The 19821-nt window shown below is 41.2% G+C and overlaps 1 protein-coding gene across 2 annotated transcripts in view; it reads right to left on the reverse strand.

Annotated features, from left to right (window-relative positions):
• LOC119653695 (voltage-dependent calcium channel type A subunit alpha-1) overlaps positions 1 to 19821 on the reverse strand; it is a 399598-nt gene that overhangs the window by 352903 nt on the left and 26874 nt on the right. The window contains exon 1 of one of the 2 annotated variants that reach the window (XM_038058567.1): positions 14424 to 16886. The exons of the other annotated variant lie outside the window; for it this stretch is intronic. The gene's annotated coding sequence lies outside the window, so the exon portion shown is untranslated. Of the gene's footprint in view, positions 1 to 14423; positions 16887 to 19821 lie in introns of those variants that run through there. 2 annotated transcript variants of the gene reach the window in all.

A 19821-nucleotide genomic window follows, 5' to 3' on the forward strand; every position in this document is an offset into this window, starting at 1 on the left:
CTATTCCAGAAGATTGTTGACACAACAACTTAGTCCCTTTAACTTTTCTTCACTTGTTTTAAGGATAATTTAAGGTTCTTGCTCATTCCACCTTCTGATGACAATAAGTAACTGGAGTTTACTCTTTTCATTTTCCGTTACTGAACAAATAAATAAATAAACATCTCTGGACATATCTCAATTTACGACTGACATGGAAGGATCATATCAAATGAAACTAAATCCCAAAGCATGAAGTTTGTATTAGCCTCAAAAAAGATCTAAACTGCAACTAGAGTGTAAACTTTTACTCTGAAAAGCTATTTTGATCTCCGCCTGGAGTTATGTAGTTCAACTCTGGATATCGGCGAGTATGTTAAGCATTGAGCTACCACAACGACCTCAATAAAATAGTTTCTGGATGTCTACGTTAAGTTTAGGTTTGTCAGGAAGACCTAGAGGCAGCTGAAGTACATTTTGGAGAACCGGCAAAGATGACGCATTTAGGTGATTCAGTACGCAATGTCTCGCAGATTAGTCTTGGGTTTTTTAATAGTAGCTTTTCGCGGCCTACCAGGGATGTTTCTTTCTCAACTATTTTCATCGGTATTTTCTGCCCAGACAAGGTATGTTCTATCAGTTGGATCACTATCGACAACATTCAGCCCCTCAACGGTCTACTGCAGGAAGCGCAGTAGTGGATTCCTTTAACATGGTATTGGAAAAAGTTATCCGAATTTAGGAGTGAACTTAAGGTGGTCATCCCATTAAGTTCACCCGATTGCCAGTCTATGATGATAGCATTGACATTCCATGTACAAAAAACATGCCTTAAAAGCAGCTTTCGGCCAGATTGAGCACGCGGTAGGAAAGATAAAAGCCCTTCCTGAAAAATCTATCTATATCTTCGATGGAATAATGAAATGCACGAAGTTGGTGTGAGGCCGAAATTTAGAGATTTCGTTTGCTGCAGGCCAGACCACATTCGAGCTGATTATGATGATCATTATTGCTTGTCGTGGCAGTTATGTCTTTGTCGTTCCTTTCAGCAGCTCCTGTATTGCACTTTTTTCTCTGGCATGGTAGGGTTCACACATAATATGGAAAACTAACTCAAACTGGCCAAACAGATTTGAAAAACTGTTAATATCTATGACGCCAATTGGGTTGATATTAGAGAAGGGAAAAATGGGGTTACAAACTGTCTACTTCCTTGTAAGCTTGCTCCAACTCCCATGACTCATAATGTTTACAATACGAGTATCTATGTACCAATCACACCCTGCTCGACGCGTGCTTGCAATTTCTTCACAAATCCCCCGTTGAACAACATGCATGATGGTATTAAAACGTCCCTACATGTGTCCATCTTAGATCCTCCTCACACCCCGCGACTTTTCCGTTTAATATCAAATCAATGTCCTAAAAATTTCATCATTTCCAGATCCATTGACGTGATTGAATACAAACAATAAACTTCAACTGTTCCCACTCGAAACGCTTACAATCTGGGGTAGTAATAAAATTCTTCCCACTATTGTGTCATCGTAGGTTATTCCGCCACATAACAAACTCTACTCGAAGTCTACCCCCAACCCCGGCGGCTCTTGTAATCCATACGCGACTAGTAGTGCAAGGCGAGTTTGAGGGCGAAAATACACATCGATGTGCGGGGGTGCATATGGTGACACTTGCAAATTACTTGACGGGACTTAATTAATGCATGCTTTGTCTTCCATGTTGGCTCCGCGACGGTGATGGAGGTAGTCAAGCCGTTCGATGGTAAGGTTACTGGATGGTTGGATGGATGGATGGATTGTTGACTGGTTTGTTGTCCTACCCACTTTCGGGACTACTTCTGACAAGCTCGCCCCCCATCCTCCATCTCCACTTCCGATTGCTGATGTTGAGTCACATTATTAGATGACTTTTATGCATTATTCTCCCCGAAGGAAGGGCGGAAAGCGTAAAATATAGGTTATAGACATTTATAATGGAGACATTAGATTCATGAGGACGTGCTCACAGTGTTTTACAGGAAAACATAAAAGGCGTACATCCTGTATAAGTATAATGTCGATGGAGAGATTTTATTAAAGTTGAAACAAAGAAGTGAAATGATGTAGATGATTTGCATTGTTTCTGGGTTGGAACAATAGGCTGAATCATAATAGGTTTATTTACAAGCTTGGAAGAACCCTTTTATCAAGAACTGCACATATGAGGGATGTGGGACATAATGTCGTGGAGGAAGTGACCTTCTTAACCGTTAGAAGTGCTTGTTGGAGCAAAAGTTAACTTTTTTTGAATTGAAAGTCTTCCTTTGTTTAAGATTCAAAAGTCAGATTTGGAAGAAGTTATTATATTCGTTCATAAATCTAAATTCTTTGTGAGAATTCAGCTGGAAATTATTCGATACTTTTATTAAAAATGTGAGGTAAATGTAAATACCAAGCATCGTGAGAAGGAAGAGCTAAACTGTGGTTGTCTTCCCGATCTTATAAGAATCTTCTCTATTATCGAATGGAGAAAAAGGCTAATGAAGAATATCATGTTACTTATGATATTCAAGATTGAAGCATCTGTGGCGCGGCAGGATTCGCAGCATTCGAAATTTATTTCGAATGTTGCGAGTGCGAGCGAATAGATGGCGCGGATCTATCCACTTTGCGTAGCACGCCAAGGGAGTGGAAGATCGCAGTAATTATGTTTTTCAGACATGTCACTGATTTTTAATATTAAGTTTGGAATTGAAAAAAGAACACTGAAGTCTTTTTGATTTGGAAAATAGAATTGGAGTTGAGTTCGCTGACTAGAATTGGAGTTGAGTTCGCTGACTAGAATTAGGACTAATAATATGTAAAACCGTTAATATTAAATGTTCACTTAATTATTTTAATAAAAATATAAGTAATGTTAATTACTTAACATCTTTTCTGTCAATTACAATTGCCCTTAAAATATTATATAATGGATGCGGTCAGTTGAAAATAAAGTAAATAGTCATTTTCACAGAACATGAAAAGTTTGATCGAAGGATCATGGTTGTAAGACCCACGTTGGGCGCCAATTTATTAATTGCAAACATACTTGTCTCTCCCCAAAGGGTAAAGAATGTTTTCCCCATTTTATTTTCCTTTAATTTAATCCTAGAAAAGTGAAGGTGGGTCACCATATTAGTAGTGCTGACAAATTTAATTTTATTTTGATAACCGTTTGTAGTTTGTTGACAATATACTATTCAAAACTGCTCCAAATTTGATTTATATACATAAGATTAGTGTTGCATACTTCCGAGTTTTCTTGCTTCATAGGAGCTCATTGCCTTTTAAAGAGTTAAATCAACTGACTAGGATCATCTTTGAAGTAGTTTGCATAACATATTTATATTAGAATTATAGTATTTTTTCGTTCAAGCCTCACTGAAATTTCGTCATAAAAAATATCGCATTACTCTTTGTTGATGGATTCGCTTACAGACACAGCAGCTTCTGCCTTTTTATCCCTATCATACCAGAGCAAAACCATGTGTACATATGAATGGGATGGAACTGAGACTCCAAAACTTGGTCCTCTATTGAAAACTGTTGGCCAAATTCTATCATAAATATGCCTGCAAGAAGGCCTTTTCAAGGAAATGGGGGTCCGGCCGACGATGGTTCTCTGGATGTACCCAGCCGTGGTACGTCCTAGCGTACGGTTCTATTGTGTGGTGGCAGGCACCGAGCAAACCATGCAATAGAATGAAATTTAATAGGATTAAAAAAACCCAGATGCTACTAGGGCTCTGCAATTCTGCATGGTAGATACTCTTAATGTAGGCCTACATCTCCGTCACTAATGTTGCCTTAGACTAGTGGTGTGACACATGGTCACATCCGGAATGAGGATGTCCGCCATCGAAATGGAGTTGCACCGGTCGCGGAAAAACTGCGAGAATCCAGATCAGGTATTTGCTAAAATAAAATGGCGAAACCGATCACGCCGAGCCTACCCCGCTTGTGAACGGGACAAAGGCTGAGGAAAGGGAAGAAGTGGGCAGTGCAGTCAGGCTATGTGTGTGTGGATGTTGGATAGCGAAACCCTACGGTGATTGTGACATCCTAGATGAAATACCTCGGGAACTCTGGGCATTCCCCATGGACTACACCACACAGTACACAAGCTGAACTTCATAATAAACTTTGCTGTGGACTTTCCAAGGAAGAATGGAAAACCGAAGACGTGCTGCAAGGCTATGGCACAGCATTCTTCACCGATGGATCAAAGACGGAATGTAGAGTCGGTGCGGGCTTTTTCTTGGGTAGCCGTACGCCAAGCAGAAGTAATGGTTATACTAGAAGCCAGTCGATGGATGGGGGCATAATCTGAGCACCAAGCGTAACATAGCTTTTCTGATCGACAGCCAAACGACCATTAAGAGCCTGTACTCAGTGGCGACATTGTACTCTGGATTTCCCCTTGCTCCGCTTGCCGCATCAAGCTCTGAGGAGTTTGTGGCATCAAAATGGTGCAGCACACCACTAGTTAGGCTCTTCGGAGCGACCACAGATAACTTCAATCTGTCTAGTGAAGTTGATCTGAAGGAACGGTGAAATAGAAATGAATGGGAAGAGTTTTTAGAAAGAAGTGTAGGGCCAGTATCATTAGTCAGGATAGGTAGGTCAGCTTAGGATGCCGAAAATAAAATAACTTTAAGCAATGAAAGAAAACAGTATTTCAGATCATCTATCTTCGTGTAAATGGGAAGGCTTTAAGCATAGGAAATAAACATAGGGTAGGTAGTGGAAAAAACGGTTTAGATCGGAAGAAACTAACTAGAATCATTCAGGCCACCAATGTCAATATTTTGATTCACTGAATGCAGCTGAGACTTGATCGTTGCAAAAAAAAAGCAAAAAGCGTTTTGTTTTTGCATATTGCATATGACATAATTAAGTATACTAGCTCTTATATCTATGTTACCTCCTAAATGGAGCACAGTGCATCCACTACGCCATTGTTCCAGGCTTCCAAGTCTTCTCGACAACCCTAGACTCGTCCTCTACTGTTCGGTACCATATATTTTCGGGGTGAACAAAACCTCCAACAAGTCTGCAAACGTGGGTTTCACTGCATAGCATAGCCACCAATGTATGCATCGCCCTTCTTAGAGTGTAAGCTGGCTACTGCCACTTCTGTCGTCTAATTAATACATCTACCAGTTCCTAGCCCGAATACGTACCCAGCTCATAGTTCGAGATTTTCTGAGGCCAGTGTAGACCGACAATACAGCAGAGACGGGTCTTAACGGAGGCTTGGACCATTGGAGTAACAACGGTGGTCACTTTTCACACTACCAAGAATGACAAACTGACCGGGTCCTCGACGTTCTGCCTGTTCACGCAGATAGGAAAGAATGCGATGACTGGCTGAGAACTTTGGCGTTGTTGGTGTTTATCTTTAGTCCGACTCTGTATGCTTTCGTTCCAACTCCATAGTCATTTGGCCAAGGTTGATGACTCGGTGAGAGAGAAAATAGTTCGCACTTGCATAATTTAGGTGTTTAGAAAAGGTGCCATTGCCTTTTGAAGCCTTCCACGCCCTCCAAGCCAGGATTCCTCGGTTTCTTCGAAGTTAACTTTTTCTATGAAACACTCGGATTCTTCTTGTAATGGGCAGTTATCGACTGTTAATTTCACATAGCAGGAGCGGGTGAACTTAATATGGTGAGGTGATGGCAGCAAACATTCATGCTCATAGCGATTAATGTTTAAATTTGTGGTGAATCAAACACTTTGATTATAGTTGCTCTGAAAGGAAGATTTTAGTCAGAAGGTTGACTCCATAGAGAACTCCTTAAGTTTCGTCAATAATTTACCAACAGATTTGTCATACATTTGACAGTTTGAAATTATATGGTCAAAATCCAACTGGAGTGTCATTTGTCAGTTCCAAATACCGGCGACTGACAATTTGGTTCAAATTGAGTCAACCCATCAGACGATGCCTTACTTCTACCCTGGGAACAGAATGAATGAAAGTGGTTGTACAGTGTCTATAAACCGCCTTGTTCTGGCCTAAGGTTAGTCCAAGGAGCTTTTTATGAGTTCACGCTACTCTGTACGATTCGTTTAGTTATCCTTATCCTTTGTATAATGGCGCCAACAAAATGAAGTCCGCGAAGCAAAAAAATGGGAGAAAATCTCTCCTCAATTGGTCAGTTCAATTGGATGCGGACTCAGGATCCTCTCAACCCTTAAACAATAACTACGGCAATGCATTAGTAATATAATATTAGTACTGTCACTAATGTCAGAAGAGGAAAGGAGAGATTTTGTATCAATCAATAATCGCAGCGTAAAGTATTCGGCTATGAACAATAATGAGTGATACCTTTCCTCTCTTTGTATAGAAATTTTATCTTCCGTTTCAAAACGTATTTATTCCACTCAAATCAAATTCAAATCTGTTATACCTGGCATCATTTATGCCATTTTAAACGTTTCCATTGTGCAGGAGCGATTGCTAACCAACATTATTCACTGTTAGCTGAGGTACCGATTTTCAGCTGTCACCCTTGTGTTGTTTCTTAGTGGGTCTGGTTGGTATTTAAGTGGAAATCAGAATAGTTTGCGAAATTTAGCGATCGTCAGCTAGGTGGGTATCTACTAATATGAATGCTAATTCTGCACTGCACACCTTAACGAAAAATACCTCATCCTTGCCAGGTAATAATCAACGCATCGGATTATTTAATTATTAATTTTTGTTGTCCTTATATAATTTATTTTTAATATCTTTAACATATATCTCATTTAGTTTGTCACTACCCTCTTATTATTCTTACATATATGGTTGCCATTTATTCCTTGGTGAGGTATAGTGCGTCAACACCGCCTACGCATCATCCTTCGCGGTTTACTGAAATGTGCTTCAGCTCCCTCCAGGACATACCGAGATGCCAAGTTCTCTTGGGGTATCCCACTCGTCTACGATCTTGGGCGAGTGGGTTCCACTGCATGGGGCAACCGGCAATACAATTGGCGTTCCTCCTTAATGTCTGATCTATACACTGCTCTTCGATCACACAACCAAGTTCATCGTTTGAATAAAAACGTTACTTTAGCAAGGGCGCTGCGAGTTGATTGATTGTCAACCTTTCGATCACGTTGCTTCGGAAGTAGAGTTGGGTCCAGCCATTGAAGCCCTAAATCCTTGGAGAAACAATTTGTCTGCTTTCTCCTGGTCCATCAGGAAGGTTTCAACTAGTTGACCAAGGTTAAGTAGTAAGGGAAGACAGTTCTCTCTTGACTAATTTCATATCGGAAGCCACAGTAAGGGAAGCAAATCCTTTACTATGATCAGCTTTAAAGATATCTTGCCTGAATCAGCAATCAGCAAATCTGTTCAAAACGAATTCTTTTTTGTGCTTCCGCTGCTGTATATATTGAAAATTTGTAGGCCTAGGGCAAAGATTCCCTGTATTCCTAGGAGAGCATTAATGTCATCTGGGCCGCAGGTTTGTTTTTATGGAACAAATTAAATACCCGTTTCCAGTGAAACTATTTGCAACCAAAGTTCAGTTTCTGGGTTGAAGGCTATGTGGTACTACTGGTCCAGAGTTGTGATTTCGAATGCTACCTGGGAAATGCTTTTCAAGCAGATTATGTGGAGTTTCTTAAGCTTTTTCCATATCCATCCCACTTTGTAAGTACATGTTGACCAAGAGCTACCTGCACTCTTAGACTAGGATCGGCTTCAACTTTGAGATTGCCTGTGTAGAACTGCCGAATTTACCATCTGGCGCGTCTCATTTTGTTGATAAAGGAACACCCAGCGCTATGAACATACACATGTACATGCTCTGGAGCAAGCATGCAAAGCGAGGATTAATATTGACTGTGAATGCGATTACCAAAAAAATAAACCAAATATGGGGGTGAAGTGGGGAAAAGTTTTTATGATGCCGGGCTTCCTAAACCTAGGTTCTCTGGGTGACTATAATATCTCAGTAGTAGGAACTTTACTACTGTCGCCTATAGTCAATGCTACAAAAAATAATAGTGCAGCGAAAATTAGATCCACACAAATTCTTTCAAGCTTGGCAGGACGACGGACAAGATTCGTCTTATAGCCCGGAAACGAGGTTGAATTGTTCCCAAACTGAAACAACTGGTTTTAATAAGCAGTGCAGATGTAAAAATGCAGGAGATATTCCCTCAAGAAAGGACCACTAAGAAAAGCCGCCTAAAAATTACAGATGATGCTGATGAAAAGGGAAAAGGACAAAAGGAACCTCCGTCTGTCAGAAAATGAATGCCCCGAAAAGCAAAAGCCGACCAGGATAATAATCGGAAGTGGAACATCGATAATGATACTTCGTAGAAAGAGAACAAAACCCGAATAGAACCGAGTACCATAAAAAGGATGAAAGAAGAGTATGGATTTTCGCAAACCGATATTAGCTTTCGGTGGGATCAGTGGTTAAATTGATTACCCCGAAAAATGTAAGAATAGGCTGGATGTTGTGCGGGCTCAGAAAGCAAGTATCTCAAAAGAGATGCTTCAGATGCCTTGATTTTAGCCAGCTAATATGTTGATAAGATGCAAGATGTTGAGAAGAGACTCCTCCTCATTAAGAAGTGTGGATGATCGACAGGTTTCAGGTGATGCCTGGCATGTGGAATTTTAAATGAGGTTGAAATAAATCAATTTCAACCATTGTAAGCAGTTCATGATCTGACCTCAAGAACCATTAAAAAATCGAATATAGATATGGCCCCGATCTGCGTTTCGAATAAATGATGAAACGAATATTGCATGTCATGCCCTGAAGTTGTCGTGTGGAAGATATACTAGACAGGAAACAAAGGCATTCCCAGAAACCAGACAGGTGAAAACTGACGTTGTCTATATTCAGAACTGCAACGCGTCCTTTAATCCAACAGTAGCACAATATAAGAAGATACTAGACCGCCAACTTTGTATGCACTTCAACTCTCTAAGGTATAAAATTAAGCACAATCGTCGTGCTGGCATACCTCTTTATCGCGGTGTTGAAGGAAAGAGTTTGGTACGCGAGAAACTATCGCACCCACAATGACTATGAGGCCATCTAACTGACAGTGGGAACCGTGGAGGCTACCAACAAAGGTACTCTAAAAGTAAGTAAACTAAAAAAGTTGGTTGGTTTACCGAGATTTTTAGCAGGGAAATATTCCCGGTAGCTTTATGAGGAGATTATGACCTGAAAGGAACCGAGATACTGTGGGGATATTAACTACTTCCAAACATTTGTCTGGCATTAAACCTTTTAATTTTCTTTCTCTTCTACCGAAGTGATGTACACCCTGGACATCGGCGCAAAACCGGGATGGCTGGAGTTCCTTATTAAGGCAGGCCTAGACCGGATACTGGTTGTTGATGATGATGATGATGTACACGCTAAAAGTTAGCTAATTGCTAGAGGGTTAATTAAAGCAGTCACTCGGCAGAAGAGGCACAGCTCTCACTTTGTGAATACCACTATGACAAGCAGGGTCGATATTGGATTTAAATAAATAAATCAAATATACAAACATGCCTTTCAGTCAAATTCCGCTTTCAAAATACAAACGTTGCGTCAGAAGTTCCAGAGTGTTACTGAAGCATGCAACGATTAACTGCGTTGACAGCGTTCGCGTTATAGAAGAAAACTGAGTTATTAGTTGAACCAGGTGATCTAAATAGTGGGATCACCGGGAACAAAGAAACTTACCTTACTTACCTTAAAAGGCCTTGCGAATAAGTAAACAAGACTGCACAAGAGGCTGTCTTAATGCTATCCCATGGGTGAATGCTTACAAAGCTGTTACGAACAACATACTTCACTTATTGTAAATATTATAAATACAATTCTTTCTCGCAGCAGAAGGATAGTCGATTTCAGTCAATGTTAAAACAGGACGTTTCCATTAACGCTGGGATAAGCGAGGAAGAGATATAGGATACCCCCGGATGTATTGAAGGTAACAAAAGTTCGGGACTGGAAGGAAAACCGGATAATCCGTTCAAGTTGGTCGCTAACATCAAGTCCAACTGATTCATACGGACATGTGAATCGTATATGGCGGAATAAGTATATCACTTTCAGTGGGACATGCAGAAATTGATCTTGTTACTAGAGCCCCAAAAACAACCCTTTTTCCTTGAATCTATCCATCTTCCTTGAAAACTCCCTGAGAAAGACGTTGGAGAGGAATTTACAACGAACTGCTCTCATTTGTGGAGCTCATGTGAGGCTTCGGCAAGCCTGGCCTTGAATCCGATGACCGTCTATAAGCGCTGCACAGTGAGCGCCAGATGTTATGAGCGGTATTTGGCAACTGGAGTTGTACTAAGAGCACTTTCGTTCTGATCCCTCAGACTACTTGTCGGAGACGCTCGTTTTGTACGAAATTGACGATGGACCGAAAGAATTTTTTATGATAGCTAGTGTTTGTTAAGGCTCTTTCTCATGTATTGTGCCTTCGTGTGCGCTCTGCAGACGACGTAAGATGATTGTAATTGTAACGTACATGATCCCTTGGAGGAATAGATGAAGGCGGAACTTATAATAGTAAAAGAAAGCCACTATTGTCAATATCCACTTAGACTATGTGCCAGGAAATGCAGCGAAGACAACTTAAAAGCAAGAGTGATGCCTTATATCGGAGGATGAAAATATTTATTGGTGCTCTCATCTGGCCGGGAGCAGTGAACCACCTTCTAAATTGAAAAAGGGTGAATTTAGCAACTGTATTGAGAATGTGTAGAGCATTCCGTTCAACGTCGGGTGAGCGAGGCTAATTATCACTACCAGAGGAGAAGGCAGTTCCTTTAAATGTAGACTTTGAATTAGACCACCGTAGACGCCGCAATAACTGCGATTTAAGAGTTGTACCCATTGCTGCAAGCTAGCGCAGCGTTTCAACACATGTCCACCTCTATAATAAACAAAAAAGGCTTTTTTCATGAAAATAGACTTTTGGCTTACGTTCTTCCTGAAGTGTAGTTGCCGACAAAATATTGGATGAAGGGAGTAGTGAACACTTTCAATGTCGGCAGAATCACCAATGGTACGACAAAGAGCTACTTTCTCCGGGTGAGAGTTATGCTGTTTAGATGAAGCACAGTTATTGATCGAGCTGGCATAGAAGAACTGATGAGCTTTTAGGGTTGCCCTGTAAATTCAGGCATAATAACACACTTGAAATCAGCAGCAAATTTCAAAACTACTATTGAAACGTCAGTAGTGCCTCAGATAAGGACCGGCCTCACGTCTAAGACCATTGGCTATCGAAAACGGACTATGATTCATTTCTGGAATGTACGCACGCTCCTCAACAATGGTATTTAGGGTCCCTAGAATGCTCACTTTTCCAAAATCGACCGAAAATTTCAACGATATAAGCTGGACATTCTGGGATTAAACGAAGTAAGATTGTGAGACTCTGAAGAGTGCTCCTCTCACTTTTAACTCACTATTGGCTTTTGTGCTCTGAAAAGACGAGTGCTACGAGATGCAAATATGGTGTCAGATTGTTACTGACAACTACAGAAAGGTATGCCCTCTTGACGTGGGAGCCGGTTTCTGACAGAATTCTGATTGCTAGATTCCAGTCGAGGTTAAGGAGCATTCAAGTTTTTTAGTGTAATGCACCAAAGGAGACTTCCGATATAGTGGAGAAGGATGATTTCTATAAATACTGGGTAACTCGTTGAGAATAGGGATGAGCATTGGGTCACCATTAAAAATGCCCTTTTTTCAAATCCAGCGCAGGTCATCGATCATATCTCGAAGGGGCGTTGCAAGATCTGGCTGACTGTGGGATCGTGGAAACAGATCAATGAACCGAAAGTATTACAGAAGAAGATACCAAAGAATGCAATCAATTCAGAAGTTAATACCGCATCATGGAAGAACTTGTCTGTGATCGAAAATCTTCCGCCCTATTCCTCATCGATGATGACCAGCAGTTGTAGAGGTGGAAAGGACACTTCACCATGGTTCTTAACACATCTAGTGAAGAAACGGATAGTGACCGTAACATGCGGATACTGATTGTTCATTCCGATAGAAGAGAAATCATGCCGGTCATCAACGCATTCAAACATAGTATTATTTAACGCTGCATTTGCAGTTTCCGAAGATCTGCTATTTCACTTATACGGAAGTCTTAGGAATCCGAGACCTTCCCCGGAGAGTGCAGGAGGTCTTAGGTATGACAGTTGGAGGGCTATCTGTATGTTCCTTTCTGTCGCAAAGATAATAGCTAAAATGATCCTGAAGTGGATCAAAGAACATCTCGCAAGCTTGATCAACAGAGAACAGGTTAGTTTCCGCTCCGGATCATCCTGCATTGACGCAATCAACTGCTTAGGGATCATTTCGGAACTATGCGCTGGGTTTAGACCTTCGTTTCATCTGCCCGTCATCGATTTCGAGAAAGCTAGTGCGAAGAGGAAATGTATCTGGCTGACTGTAGGCAGGGGGGTCATTCCAGGGAAAGTGATAGTTATTATTAAAGAGACGTATTTGGCCGCAGAATATCATTGGCTGCACCGAGGTAAAATCTCGGAGGATTTGTAGGTCCAAAGAGTACGTCAAGATTGCATTTTGTCACCGATGCTATTTCCTCTTGCTATCGGTGACGTTCTTCATGTTGCTTTGTGCCGATGACGTGGGCTATGACATCTTTCCTCAAACATTTCGACTACGTTGATGACGGTCAGTTGCCCTTTCACCAGGTCATGGAATCAGGACAAATCGCTCTGTATTTTGAAAGAGAGGTCGCTTAAGTCGTTAACACCGCTATATCTGTTTTTGCCGCTGGACATGTAGGTACGTCAACACGAAGATTAGTTGAGATTGCTCCGCGCTAGCGCTTTTTCTGTGTTGCTATATGGGACTAGCACATGGATACGCTGGCCTGATACTATTTCGTGCAAAGAACTTGGACGGTATATAGGCCTGTCACTTAGGAGGGGCGACAATTGCTGGCTGGGCCATGCAGTGGAACACACTCTCACAAGATAGCCTACTAGTGGGTCATTCAGAAAGTACTTGGCACAGAGGAGTAGAGGAGGAGTGCAGGCGTCTCGGGAAGTCCCGGAGGTAGCTGTATTTCAGCAAACCGCGAACTTCACACGGGGTAAATAGGAACCATATACTTATCAAGCATATTGTTTTGTTTATGTACGTATCTAAAATTTCCGATGGATTACATTACGTTTAGGCTTTCATTGGCTTACAAACCATTTCAGATTTGTATTAGAGTAGTAACACAATATACACAAGAGTGAGCCGATAATGGTGACAATAGGCTTATGCTCATATACTACCACTTAAGGAAGCGAAGTTGTATATAAATTGATAGTATAGATATTTTATTTATCTTCAGGCATGATTGTCAACTACCAATTCTTACTAAAAATTTAACGAGTTTTTCCAATCAATTTCCGGAGTTTATCTTTCCACATTTAACTTTACAGATCGATAATTTCCTGAAACCCAATCATTTCCGACTATTGTGCTGTCAAGTTGATGTAGAGAAACGTTTTTCTTGTCCCATTGAATGGAAATGGATACTACCTAGGCCAGATATTATGAAGTCGATTTTCTGGATAAGGCTTCAAACCCTAGCATAATGTGCAAAAGTAGGCGAAATTATGATAGATTCAGAAGTTGTAGTTTGGTAAATTTTGCTTTCTAGTTTAGAAATTGTCAGGACCTTTCTTATGACGGAATCTAAATGTAAAATGTTCAAATGGTTGGCGTTGGCTGCAGATAAACATTATTCATTTTTCAAATTTTGCTTGGGCTTGCTTATTCTTCGAGTATATGTCTTCTCAGGAAAATTGGCAAAGGCATTCAATTCAGCATTTAGTCCACTATCTTGAATTTTTAAAGGAGTTTGTGAGAGTCCCTGCAACACCATCGATTCGAGCCCCCAAATAAGTACACAATCAGTCTTTATGTAGTCAAGACTATATAAAATCAGTCCCTCCTTCATAAAATCAATAGCATTAACAATAGAAAAATACACAAAATATATAATTCAGGACTTAATTAACTATTGCCACTATACGAGTCAGTCTAAGTGTATAGTACGCCAGGCACTTGCAAAGGATATCCAGTTTTTAGTTTTGTTTATTCTTTCCTAACCCGCACGGAGTGGAGGAGAACGAAGTCAATAGCCAGGCACTAGCCATAGTTCATTCGTGAAGCTGTTGCGAGATCAAGGGGAAGAATTCCTTCGAGCAAGCGAGAGAGGAAAAGGATATTTTTATCCTTTCGATGTAGTTGTGAGCAGTTTTTTGAAGTTGCCCACATTTCCTTGATGTCGAACAGAATATTGGCCTGATGGGATTGCGAATTGGGGCTACTTAATATCTAAAGTAAAATTTGCTACAATGAATCATAATCAGGTTTGTATCCATACCGTCAGTAATTCCGATTTTGAATGATTACTAGACGACCCCTCGGCCATATTGGGTTACACCAAATAAACGGCAACACTCATTTGTCCCGATTTGTAGTTGATCCGCATCTAAACGTAGTAACGTTGTTGCATACGTCGAAGCACGGATACAAATTTCACTTTTCGTCAGCCAGACGATGCAAAGAAATCGTCGAGGATTTCCTTCTTTGCTGCCTATCTGAACTCTCCGCGAATTAAATTTATCTTATGGTCGAACACAAAGATTTTTTTATTATATTAATTTATCTTTATTTATATTTTAGAATGAATCAGCGTTAAGTTACAGAAAAGCAAGTAAAAAATTAAATGGTGGGGTTTGCACTTGGTTAGTATATTATTATCTTAATATTTTACAAACAATGTATCCTTTACGCGACTGAGGAATGCCTCGAAGGAAATTTACAATACTAGAAGTACGCGTAGATCACTGCACTAGGAGTAATTACTTTCGAATAAATTAAATTTTGTTTCTGTACATTTTATTTACAAAGTTTCGCGTGTTTGTTGCTTGCGCACTGTCCCCCTTGCAGTCATGGGAAAGGACAATTTTTCTTTGAATATTTTTGGCAAAAATTTTATGCTAAATTTTTTTCGGTGTTTTATTTTTACATTCACGAACACGACAATATTCTAGGCGCTACAGCGAAAAGTGGAAATTAGTTTCGATTAAATGTAACACTAATTCATTTATTTACAAGAAATTTTCAGAAAAATTTGTTCGATTTGTTCGGGGAAATTCAGGGAAAACATCGAGTCGGCTTGGTAATTGCTTCCTAAGCTCTTGCTTTTGCTTGCCGTCGACCTCTCCGTAAGTGCTTCCGAGCACAGGTTCAGCACAAAATAATAACCGTAACGAGATTAGAACGGAATCTATTAGGACTATCTTTCACTAATGAGATGTTAAATTAATTGGAAATTCTGTTTGCTTTAGATCTAATCGAACTCAGGAATTATTATTCGCATTTTGTAACTTGTGTTCCAGACCTGAGCCCATGCGAAAACTGGTCACGAACGAAATACAGGACTCGCAGCAGAGATTTTCCAACGTGTTCGAGCGGAGCCAGCCTTTTCCACTCGATGGCACTCGAACTGATTACGAAATTTGCGAATTTTTGGAACTATCTGCACAGTGTTCGCGTAGGTTAGTCATTCTCTAGATTATTTACTTTATGCTAATAATGTGCTCCTACGAATTTTCTACTTTATTTCAAGTGTATTAAGTGAATGTATACATGTAAAAAAATCGCGATTCCCGTCTATATCCGTCTCGACTCAGCAATGTCTACCGTATCGCGGAAAATGACGATGAAAATGTTAATATTAAATACACAAACACTTTGATAAGGGAGAAATTTTTTTTCGAAGCTACGTTCCACATATATTGGCGGGGTGGAAAATGGTGGGGCGCGAGTGGGGATAATCGTCTAGAGTGGGGAAATTTGTCGGCAGCAAAACGTTAACCGACAACGCTGATGACAAACGGAAAATTCAGTAGTGAAACTAGATTCCACTCAAATATGTGTTAATGAGCGACCTACAGATTGTAATGAGGGGAAGTTGTGGAAAAAATTTTGTTATGCACTTTTTAATGATTTTTTTTTCTCCCAACTTTCCACTTATGCCGCAGACCCGACTATACTTTCCGCTGTCGTCGATGCTCACAGAGAATTTTTACATAGAACTAACTACACTTAAGTATCTAGTCGTAACCGAGATCATTTCGAAGAACTTTATTCATTGGACATGACATTAAACCACTTTTCCGATAGGATGAAGTCGTCCCCGATAGAAACCCACACTCCGTTTCACTCCTTGGCAGGAAGAAAAAAAATCTGCTTTTCACTCCCAATGAAATCTTTTCACTTTTCTAATCCTCGTTTCTAGTGCTTTCATGTCGAATTCACCATCCATGAAACAGCACGACTTGATGAAAATTCAATTTTAATGAATTTTTCACGAAGACGACGACGAGAAGGAGGTTTTTCCAATCAGACCTATACCATAGACGTGTATGTATCTGCCTGCTCGACCCCCGATTTTCTTAACGATTTTTAGCCCTTTTTCTTACGAATTTTTCACAGAACTTTATCAAATTCACGAAATACCACCGCACACGACACTTTTCCACGCAAATTCGACAATTTTCCACCGATTTCTATCCGTGAAAATTCGAAAAATTCGAAGGGCGACTCATCGGCACGATTCCTCACAAAACTTGAGTCGAACCATTACACATAGCGGATGAAAAACGTGAAACTCTCCAAATTTTCTCCGCTTTTCATGACGGGGAATACTGTCAAAACTGGAGGGTCGGCTCGGAAGGATTAGCTGGCCAAAGTTAATTGGGCTCCTTCAACTACTTAGCGCAGTTCAAGATATTTAGCACTAAAATGCAAACCAGCTTGAACTCCGTATCTTCTGTTTGCTTTTGATGATTCCGCAGTGAAAATAGTATCTTCGAAACAAATGTCATTTCCCATTAGCTGGCACACATCAACATCAGGGGTAGATTCAGCATAGCCTCCCACATTTTTCGAGGAAAAATGCTTCCAAACACCCCTAAGCGGCTCATAACAGGTTAGAAAAGCTCTCCTTATCTCACACGAACTACCCCGACGGTTAGCCTATTGTGGACTACATCCCTATTCATCGGCAGTCGAAAACCGTTTCCCTGGATGTGTATTCAATACTTTTTAGGCTAGCGGAACTGTTTTCGTGGAATTCCAGTATGTTACCGACGCAGAGGGAAATTCCGTTGCTAAGGAAAAGCTTTCGGTTGTGCACTGCTATACGTTGTGTTTGTACGACTCTCCGTATGCCGTATTTACATACGCACGTTACGCTTCATGTGGTACTCAGTTACTATGAAAATTGGAAAATCGTGCGCTGCCCGTTGCATGGGAACTGAACAGGGAGCAGTGAAAATACTATGCCGTTTCGTTGGTTTCCTCCTATTACACGGCCGATCGGCGCGGGATATGTTTTGCAAACGAATTAGATGCTGGAAAAGATTGCTCTAAAAAATGTGTGTTGATCACTAAACTCTCAATTTATAGGGAATCCGGTCTTTTGCAGTCCTTGGCTTTAATATTTAAGAACAGTGATTAGTTGCATGGAAATCCGCAGCATTTATAATAGAGGCTAGACATTTGAAAAATGAAGAAAGGCAATTCATTTACGCACAGAATATTGCACTTCCGCAACGATAAGCCGTTGGAGAGTTAGCCTGGAACCGTTTGTCACATTACCTCGGATTAGCCTCTGAGATCTCCCGCCAATGAGCTGCGCAGTCCATCTGCCTCTAGTCTCATCGTGCCAAGAGAGTTTCCACTCATCTAGTGTACGTTGCCGTTTTTCACGAGCAACCACCCCTCTTGAATCTCCTCCCTTGCGTTTCTATATGGCCTTACGCTCCTTGACAAGAAGGGCAACGGGGATCACCCCCCGGATAATCCTCACGACCGGTCCAAAGGTAGTGCAGTAAGCAGACGCTACTCGCAAAGCTCCTCGTCTCTGTATTTGCGCGAGACGCTCACAAAATATCTCCTTGCCAAGAGCGTCGGCTCATACTCCTACGACCACCGAAATCATTAGGAGGCATCGCCTGATAGACGTTGGATTCCCAATATTTGACAGTAGTCCACTTAACGCCGAAACTCCAGCTGCTGCTTTGATTTGCTCGAAATAGCTCATCTTCAGTCAAGAGTCAGTTCAAGGTTTTGACTCCATTATCGACCAGCCGATTAATATTAGGCGCAGGGTCGGGATTCCGTTTTAATCAAAATGACTACTTCTGTTTTTCCCAAATGCATGGCATCATTATGCCAAGTCTGCTTTGCGCCTATTCGACAGTGCCTCTAGCAACAAGCGTCGCGACATCTTCGGCTCGAAGCGCACTATCATAGGAAGCGTTCCAAAAGTATGGCCCTAGGGTGGATATCTGCGCTACTCCTGCCATGATCTTTATCCTCTTCTGACCCTCTAGCACTTCATGGAGAAGGGAGTGGTTCCTCAGATAATTCCTCAATATTCATAAGAGATAATTCGCCTCGTAGAAAGTAGTGTGCCTAGCATGTCTTTCCATCTCCATCGGAATTAAAGGCATTTCCGTCGAGCTCGGCGGCTGTTTGCATCTGTTCGACAAATGGCATCCACGATTTACGTGACGGTATCAACCGTGGATTTCCCTACTTTAAAGCCCTCGGAATAAGTCTCCCGTATCGCGTATCCCTTCAACAAGTCTCCTTCTGATGAGCTTTTCGAGCATTTTCTCCGCATTGTTCAGCATACAAAGTGGGTATTATGAAGAAGGCAACTCAGGATTGCCTTTTCCTTTTCTGATCAGCGTAAGCTTCCCCACCTTCCAACTAGAAGGGAAAAGGCCCTCTGGCAAGCGTTGACTGCGCCGACCAGTAGTTCTGGCCGATGTTGGATCACCAGTTTGTATACCTCTACTGAGATACCATCAGGTCCTGGTGCCTTTTCGTTTTTCATAGAGAGGAACGCCTCTTCCACTTCTTTTAAAAATAAAAGTGGGTAGTAATTGGCGTTCTCCGCGCCGCAGTCATCATTCCGTACGGGGTGCGCAGGGAGTAATGCCCGTACAATGCGGTCCATCTGCTGGGGCTTAAGTGAACAGGGTTGCCGCAGAGCCCCGATTTTTTTGGTTATCAGTTTGTAACCCAGTTTGTCGATCAGATCCTTCCAACAGTGACCTTTGATCCTATCTATTGCGCTGCGGAGTCTTATTTTGACAGATCTGTACTCTGTCATTATGGTACATGCCTTCTCCCGGTCGTCTAGACGTTATGTCAAGCAGCGCAGTTTGTGACACTCCAGCAGCGTCACATACAGGTTTTTGACAAGCATCGTAATTGCAGAGTAGACTGAAGCTAACATACTTTTTCATGAGCCCTATCCTCCCGCCTGCCATGACGATTAGTGCCTGGTAACAACCCATACATTGAACGAAGTAATTCTATTCCAGCAGAACGCTGGGCGCCCAATGAGTTGTTAAACAAAATCCTATTCCAATTCAGAATGATATCAAAACCGTGATCATAGGACAGTATGAAATCCTATTTGAACGGAGTCTCGTTGAAACCTGGCCTGGTCGTACCACGGACTTATGACACTGCAAGCTTGACATACTACTGAAAACAAATTGCCAACGATTATGAAAGTAACAAACGAACGTCAAAATACCTACCAAATTCGGGAAAAGGGCGCCACATCTCGACAGAACTGGTAGTCAACGCTAAAGAAAAAGGAAACTGTCCACTTAGGCAGTGGAGTAAGCATGAATACCAACGAAGATCAATAAAAACACGCCTGAATTAAGGATAGCAGATGTCAGAAA

Source organism: Hermetia illucens, chromosome 4 (assembly GCF_905115235.1).
Source record: "Hermetia illucens chromosome 4, iHerIll2.2.curated.20191125, whole genome shotgun sequence".
Classification (NCBI taxonomy): domain Eukaryota; kingdom Metazoa; phylum Arthropoda; class Insecta; order Diptera; family Stratiomyidae; genus Hermetia; species Hermetia illucens.